Source organism: Halichoerus grypus, chromosome 2 (genome assembly GCF_964656455.1).
Source record: "Halichoerus grypus chromosome 2, mHalGry1.hap1.1, whole genome shotgun sequence".
NCBI classification, from domain to species: domain Eukaryota; kingdom Metazoa; phylum Chordata; class Mammalia; order Carnivora; family Phocidae; genus Halichoerus; species Halichoerus grypus.
Genome location: NC_135713.1, coordinates 144,046,672 through 144,055,441, shown reverse-complemented (window position 1 = coordinate 144,055,441; position 8,770 = coordinate 144,046,672). Strand labels below are relative to the sequence as shown.

At 47.2% G+C, this 8,770-nt stretch overlaps 1 long non-coding RNA gene across 1 annotated transcript; it reads right to left on the bottom strand.

Annotated features, from left to right (window-relative positions):
- Positions 1 to 2,200: 2,200 nt before the first annotated feature.
- On the bottom strand, positions 2,201 to 8,762 carry LOC144381158 (uncharacterized). The gene is made up of 2 exons (XR_013445879.1): positions 8,166 to 8,762; positions 2,201 to 2,295 (listed from the first exon to the last, which is right to left on the bottom strand). It is a non-coding gene; the product is annotated as an uncharacterized LOC144381158 (long non-coding RNA).
- Between the last annotated feature and the right edge of the window lie 8 nt (positions 8,763 to 8,770).

The window sequence follows — 8,770 nt, the reverse complement described above, 5'->3', positions numbered from 1 at the left end:
ATTCTCCCCACTGAACTTTGAGCAACAACACTATAAAATTCTTTGTTTTTTCTCTGTTGACCTGTGTCCGGCCTCCCCATACCTCACCCCAGGTAATACGGTTAAAACATACAGCCACTCTGGAAAATAGTTCAGCAGGTCCTTTTAAAACTAAAAATGTAGTTATCAGGTGCACCAGTGACACCACTCTTGAGCCTTTATCACGGATAGTGAAAACTTATTTTCACACAGAAATTGTACCTGAAAGTTCTAGTAGCCTCATGCATAATAGCCCCAAACTAGAAATGACCTTAATGTCTTTCAATTGATGAATGGTTAAATAAACTGTGGTATGTCCATACCATGGAATACTATTCAGCGACAAAAATGACAAAACTATTGCTACAAGAACTCAAGTAAACCGTGAGGAAGTTATGTGAAGCCATCTCCAAAGGATACATACTGCATAATTCCATCTATATAGCATTTGTGAAAGAACATAATTAGAGAGATGAGGTTAGTGGTTGATGCCCGCTAGGGATGGGGGGGGGGGAGGATGCGGCTGCAAAAGGGCAGCACAAGAGAGTCTTGAGGTGATGGTACAATTAAGTATCTTGATTGTGGTTGTGGTTCCATGAAGCTACACATATGACAAAATTACATAGAGCTACACACACACACACACACACACACACACACACACACGCTTGCACATGCAAATGCATATAAACTGGTGAAATCTGAATATCAAACACAATAGTTTGTGCCTAGTGTCGGCTTTCTGGTTTTTATATTGTACTATAGCTATGCAAGACGTGAGCATCAGGGGAGGTTGGGTGAAGGGTGCATGGACTTCTTGGCACATTTCCTTGCAATCTCATGTGATTCTGTAATTAACTCAAAATGAAAAGTGGTTTTTTTTTTGTTTTTTAAGTGGGAAAGGAACTCCTATAAAGGAAAATAAGCAAAGCCAAACTTCAAAATCCTCAAAAATCCCAGAAATTGGCATCAGCTACATATTCAAATGAAAAAAATTATGCTTTTTTTTTTTTTAATTGTAAGGGAGGCTAAAACCAAGAACAGAAGAAAGCACTCAGAGGGGGCGCCTGGGTGGCTCAGTCGTTAAGCGTCTGCCTTCGGCTCAGGTCATGATCCCAGGGTCCTGGGATCGAGCCCCGCATCGGGCTCCCTGCTCCGCGGGAAGCCTGCTTCTCCCTCTCTCACTCCCCCTGCTTGTGTTCCTGCTCTCGCTCTCTCTCTCTGTCAAATAAATAAATAAAAAAATCTTTAAAAAAAAAAAAAAAGCGCTCAGAAGAAATTAGACCCCAGGTCCCCTCCCCCACTCTGCTCAGCCAGGTGCCTGCCCCTTTTCTACTCCAGGATTTTTCTTCTCTGATGAGAGTAAAGCAGAGGATGTCTCAATATTTATTCCTACTCAGCTGTAAGGATGCTGGCAAGTGAAGGGATGTTGGAAAATTGCATCTTTATTCCTGAAGAAGAATTATCCTGTGGTCCCAGGACAACATACCATTTTGGCCTCTGGAAAAAACTTTAAAAAGAGGAAAGTGGGAGGATGGTGGCTACTCATTGGTTCTTGCCCATCTGGTTTTCTAGGAACACTTCTCTGGAGGTAGAGTAAATTATTGGCCCACCCACCTGGCAGTCCTTTGCCCACTGGCCTCTACAGCTTTATCCCTACCTTCTGGAAGGTCTATTTTCTTTTGTGATCACATTTGACTTGGGAATTAGAGCGCCTGCTTCCTACTGGTGCAGGTTTGAGAAACTGGGTGTTGCTTTCAGGGTTAAATAATGATGGAGTTGTGGGCCATATTGGGGGTTCCTTTGGCAATATATTTCCCTCCAAAACCTACTAGGCTTCCAGTCTATTCACACTTTATTAATTCCATATGAAAGTACTCATAGCCAAAGATGTTGCCTGGACACAGTTTTAAAATCTTAAGACTTGAGTCATTTCCTTGTTTGCTTTTGTGGTCTGCTCATCACCAAATTTCACAACCTAATGAAATTGGGGCTATTTTTCAAATAATCAACTTAGTTTGGAAGGCAACACTCTTAATCTGCTTTTCTGCCAGCAAGCTTTTGGTTTCTGCATGGCGGGGCATCAATCTTATCTCCTGCCAAATACATACCTCGATTCTGGAGGAATTCAGCCTAGAGCTGATATGGTGTCTCTCCTCCACGAAACACTCAGAAACCAAGCTTCTTCCAGCTTCCATTTTTATTCTGACATCATGGGCTCATTCCCATGGTCTAAGACGGCAGCTTCAAGTTCCAGGTAGCAGAACAGCAGAAGGGCTAAGGGAAGGAGGCACCAATAGATGGGGCCTTCCTTGGGGACAGGAAGAGGAGGTACTCTTTTTTGGAAGAGGTGTGCATGTGGATATCTGGTACACAGAGGGGTGACCGTGGCTGAGATGGTCGTTCAAGAAAATTCATGCTGTTCCTTCCTTTGTTAGATTCGTTGCTGAGAAGCAGTTGCTCAGACAGAATCAAGTAAGTTCTTTCCAAGCTTGTGAAATCTTTCCCAAGTCTTTTTTGCATTTGGTGGGATACGTGACTAGTTCTCGCCAGTGGAGTGTGGGAAGGAGTGCTATGGGTGGCTTCAAGCTGAGCTAGTTCTCTCCATCTCTGCCATTTACCAGGTGGATACAGAGGGCTCCAAAGCCTAGGGCAGGGATTCTTGACATATTTTATGCCACGAGCCCTCTTGGTAGTCTGGTAAAGTCTATGGACCCCTGTACAGGACAATGTTTTTTAAAAAGCATAAAATAAAATACAGAGGATTACAAAGGAAATCAGTTATACTGAAATACAATTACCAAAATATTCTAAGTATTATGACATAATATTTATGCATTTGAATAGCATATCAAATAACAAGATCTACTGGAGGCTCTAATAGCTACCACATTTCAGAGTAGTAGATGAATGAAAATGAACGACCATCTCAGCCACGGTCACCCCTCTGTGTACCAGATATCCACATGCACACTCTTCCAACATTTTCTGTTAGGATGATGACAATGTTTTCCAACCAGAGAGGGTTGCTCAACATTGTGAATGTACTAAATACCATTGAATTGTACACTTTAAAATGATTAATTTGAGGTGCCTGAGTGCTTCAGTGGGTTAAACATCTGCCTTCAGCTCAGGTCATGATCCCAGGGTCCTGGGATTGAACCCAGAATCTGGCTCCCTGCTCTGCGGGTAGTCTGCTTCTCTCTCTCCCTCTGCCTGATGCTCCCCCTGCTTGTGCTCTCTCACTCTTTCTCAAATAAAATTTTAAAAGAAAAAGGTTAATTTAAGTTGTGTGAATTTCACTCCAGTCAAAAAAGAAAAAGTTAATTGGGGGGAAAAACATCTCCCCAACGACTATGATAGGATATTAAACTGTCAGGCTGGGGTTTCCACTGATGATAGTTACAGGTACCATTCTCCTAGGATGGTTACCTAGATTCAAAATGGCAGGAAATGTGAAAATTGTCTCATCTGGGTTCACAGTATCCCACCTTGAGGTCTATGCACAGATCCCATAGGAGTACATGGACACCCCCCCCCATAAGAACTTTTGTCCTAGGAGATGACAAAGCCACAAGAGGAAGGAGCCCAGGTCCCCAGGTCTTTCTACATGGAAGAAAGTCATCTGCTGAAAGGGTTGTTACATGATTAAGATATTTTGTATCTGTTTATTAAAGCAGCCAGCATTATCCCGAGGCAGTAAGTTCCTATTTCTGCTTGAATTGAGTCAGGTTTCTATTCTAGAAACTGAATATATCCTAAATCCCAATAAATTCAGAAAGTGACCCACAAATCAAATTATACATAAAGAAACTTGAGACTCTGTCACCTCAGCCCCTCCTGAAGGAGCCCCATGGCTCCAGCCATCTCTGGAGGGACCCGCATTCAGTCTCCTGCCATCACCCCAACACTCCACATATCCCATACTAAGTAGCAAAGGAACAAAATATTCTTCGTCTGTAGTATCAGTGATTAACCTGCCCACAGGCTTTAAATCAAATAACCCTAGGGGCGCCTGGGTGGCTCAGTCGTTAAGTGTCTGCCTTTGGCTCAGGTCATGATCCCAGGGTCCTGGGATCAAGCCCCGCATCGGGCTCCCTGCTCGGCGGGAAGCCTGCTTCTCCCTCTCTCACTCCCCTTGCTTGTGTTCCTTCTCTCACTGTGTCTCTCTCTATCAAATAAATAAAATCTTTAAAAAAAAAAAATCAAATAACCCTAATGGCTGCCCTACATTTGGACTTTCAGTCTCAGAGTCACTAAGTACCTCAATCAGTAAGCATATTTGAAGGTGTTTGGGTGTGTTTGTTTGTTTTGTTTTGTTATTTAAGGCCAAAGCATTGTAATCAATTCAAATCTCTAGGGAGTGTGACTGGAGTAAGGCCAGAGATGAGACATCTACTTTCTTCTTCATCCCTTTCTGCTGTTTGGTTTTAATCATTTTTTAAACCATGACCGCTAATTACTTTTACAACAAGGAAAAAGGGGGGTTGATCTTAGAAAAAAAAAAAAAGTCATACACTTAAAAACAGAAATGGATTTGCAGCTTTTCCCTGTTCCCATTAATTCTCTATTGTGAGTCTTCAGGGAGAGCATCCAAGCTCTGAAACGGGATAGCTGCACCCTGCCTCCCGCATTCTGAGGCATGGAAGCACCTTCTCCTCAGTCTGTACTGAGAGTGAGACCAGGACTAGAGGGGTTCCTGGAGAAGCAGCAGGCAGGGGGTCTGAGCAGGTGCGGCTGGAGCCCTGATACAGAGACCTTAGACCTCTGCTTCTTTCTGCCTTTCTGCATCATTCCTCTTTCTTCTGGCAACAGCATCCTCAGTTTTTTGGGGGGACCCCCCCATTCTTTCCATATGTGCTTTGAGTGAGCTTGAAGACAATCCAGATCCAGAGTGGGCGTGTGACTTCTTCCTGGCCAGGGTAGCACATTGCCCTGAACATGGCATTTGGTTCAGGGATGAAAATGAGAGTCAGACCCAGGATGTCTGTTCATCTATTGAGGGAAGCTCTCTCTCCCACTGGGCTTGAACCTGGCAGGAGCTGGCCTCCATTCCGCTTCAGTGTGGCCCCTGATGATAAAATCAACGTGGAGGTGAGCAGGACTGAGAGTGGATTAGCCCCCAGATCAAGCCACACCTAAAGCTGGTGTATATTTCCTGGCCTTTTAAAGCTATTTGGGCCAGTGAACTCCCTTCTTATCTTAAGCTGTTTGAGTTGGGTTTTCAATCAATTGCAGGTTAACACAATGGACAAAGGACCTAGCTGAAGAAAAGCATGGCCTGGAAGCCTTGAGGCCAAAGAATAAGAGACTGATGGCCAGGGTGGATTCATGTCTTTGGCACTGGGTGGGGATAAGGGATCTTGGTCATCAGTTCTGGTCCCTAGCCAACAAGTCTCCACCCCGAGAGAAGGCATCAGACTGTCAAAGCTGAGTGGCCAGGGTCCATATTTCAGGCTCACCAAGCAAACAATATGATTTTGTGCTTCCTTATGGGCTGAAGATGTGTGGATCTTCTAATGCAAACATTCTGGTCACAGAGTGGTTGGCCTTGTCTTGCTAATAGACCTTGGAACCTACTTCATTTGGCAGCCTCCTGTGAATTTTACTGTAGTCAGTCTGACCAACCCTGCCCATCTCTTTACAACTCTAGTTGCTGGACCCATAAACTTATTGTCCACATCCTACATTGACCCTGAGTTTGAATTCCAGTGCTCCAGCCATGTGTGAGAAATAGACACCAGAGCAACATCCGTGATCATGGAGAGCATTCAGTTGTCTCTCTTTATTATTTATCCACCCACCCATTATCCAATATATTTAGTGAGCATCAAATTAGAAGTATTTTGATCACAAGTGGCAGAAGCCCAACTCTTAAGCAAAAATCTGTCAGTCATGTACTTGGGATAGGTCACAGGCTAAAAGGAAAAACTACCAAAACCCAGTACCAAGGCTTTTTGGCACCAAGACATTCTCCATCATCTGTCATCTCTCCACGTGGTGGGGAAGATGCACTGGTTGCCACCAATTCATACTGTCCTCGCTTATCATCCCAGTGGAGCCAGGATTCTCTTCCTATGTCCATTAATCAATCCCAGATGGGTCCTGGTTGGATCCCCTGCCTACCTCTGCACCTGAGTGGCAAGGTTCTCATAATAGAGGAAGAAACTGGGAAAGCCTGCAGGTTGGAAAGCCTGAAAAGCAACCCCAGTTGGTGGCATGGAGGCAACAACATGAGTCAGACTTACATGTGTAGCTCACAGCCAGGCAGGGGAGGTAAGAACATCATCTGCTAAGTGCCCCCATGGAGGGAAAGACGGTGGGGAACCTGAGGAGACAGTGACCAACTCTTCCAGAGAAACCTTCCCAGAGGGGTGAGGTGGAATCTGCTCCCGTTCTCTGGCTGTCCTCAACTCTTCCTGAGGAACCCCTTCCCCACTCTCAATACATCTGGTTCACGTGCGGCTGACCTCACGCCTCCCTGCAGGGGTAGAGATGGGGCTTAGGCCAGGCCAATGAGAGCCTGTCCTGGGCTTTTTGCTGGAACAACGAGGAAAGAGGTACACCCTCTATCCACGTGGAGAAACTGGTAGAATCTGGTAGAAGCAGATGCTAGTGGCCATCTTCCCTGCCTGGTCACAAAGCATGTGTGAGGACGCTAATGTGGACGAGCAGAGCGAAGGGTGGGGGAATGAGATCAATTCTTGATGACATCTTACGATGCCTGAACTTTTCAGTTACAGGACACCTGAATACATAAATGACCTCCTTCTGCATAAAGCCTATTTGAGTTGGGGTTTTATAACTTGCAGTGGGAGGTCCTGCCTAACATGAGGGGCTCTTTGATGTGGATCTGGAAAGGTGAAGCATTTGGTGGTTTCTCTTCAGAAAGAACAGGATGTGCTCAGGCAGAGCCACCACTGTGGTACCTAGCCTACGGAGATGGCCCCAAATAAGTCCATCCTCCCTGTATGTGCATGCAGCTCCTGCCTTGCTTATGTCTTCTCTTCCTGAATCCGGACTGGGCTTGTGCCTGCTTTGACCAATAGAATACAGAGAACGTGATATTCCTCAGAAGGTCTGTCAGCTCCCTCGTGGAACCCTGGGTTGCCAGGTAGGACATCCAGGATAACCCGCTGGGGGGAGAGGCCACAGAAAAGCAGGACGACGAGACATTACACAGAGAGAGATGTCTCCTTGGGGGGCCTGAAGGTGGCAGACACTCAATCCCTAGCCCCCATCTCCAGGATAGGCATGAGACCCCCCCAGTGAGACCAGTAGAACTGTCTAGCTGGGCACCAGAATCATGAGATACAGAAAGTTGTTTTATGCACTAAGTTTTTTGTTACGAACTCCCCTCCTCCGTACACACTATGCCAATTATAAAAAGTAGCTTCCTCTGGGCAGATGAGTTACAAAAAGGCACCCCTCTGTCCAGGCTAGGGCACAGGTTGCCAGGGCACAGTACTCAAGTGGGGGTAGAGACCCAGATGGATGTCAGCCCCTCAGCCAGGTGATACTGAATAGCAGGGGCTGCACAATGCCAGTACTAGGTGGTCTGGGGTTGGAGGATGTGGAGGGATGCCGAGAGGTCAGCCTGCACTTGTTTCATCAATCCCTCACCCCTGCTGGGCTTTGGTGCCCTGCCCTGTCCAGTGTCCTCTGGCACTTGAACACTGGGTTGTCACTTGATTTCTTGGAAGAATACAAGTAAGGACCACCCCCAGGCCACGCTGGAGAGAGGCAAGCACAGAACTCCAACAGCTTTGGTCCTTCAATCTTTTCCTTGCTCTTCCAGCTCTCTGCTGCCCCAGCAGCAAGCAGCCACCCATCTCCCATATCCTTGTAGCCCAAGTCGGCCTTCAGGGAGGGGGTGTCTCACTTTGTTGCTGTTGTTCATTTCTGGAACCAATTTCACACCCACTTCTTCAGGGTGGATTTTTCAGGAAGGACCCCCGTGGCCCTGTAGGTGGGCAGGTGGCTATCCCTTTCCTTGGCATGCGTCTCTCTCTTCCCGAGACCATGAGCTTACTCAGGGCAGGGCGGGGCCTGATTCATCTCTCCATTCTGGCTCCAGCACAGGGCCTCAACCACCAGTCAGCTAACATGCACCGAGGCACGCACCATCACTATCGATCTCCGCTCACCTCCAATCACCACCTGAACAGAACAGCTTGATTCCTGAAGGCAGTCGCGGACAATTACTCCAGCTAGGATCCCACCAGCATTACTGTCCCTTAAGTTACTAGACTGAATGACCATTAATGGACCGAAATGGGCCTCTAATTAACATTTTTTTCTGCATATTCGAGGCAGGAAGCATCATGCGACTGTTCACGACTGAGAGTCTCATCTTCAGTCAGATGAAGACACCGGCTCAAGTCAAGTCTGAGAGCCGGTCCGCGTTTCCACGTGATTGACAGGGGAACGAAGGCGAAGGAGATCGAGGAAAAGGAGCGAAGACAGGAGACAAAAGTGAACAGCCTGAGACAAAAAAAAAGGGGGGGGTCGGAATAGATGGGAAAAGGGAGGAGGGAGAAGAAGCTAAGGGACGGAGCAGGCAAAGAGCGGCGGAGGAGAGCGGCAAGGCTGGCCCAGCAGCGCGCCGGGCCGGCCCACCGCCGCCCAGCGCGGGGGGTGTGCGAGGGGGCGGGGCTTGGGGAGCGGCCCACCCCGCCGGACACCGAATGGTCGCGCCCGGCGGCGGCGGCCAATGGGCGGCGGGGATGTTGGAGCGGCGGCGGCGGTCGGG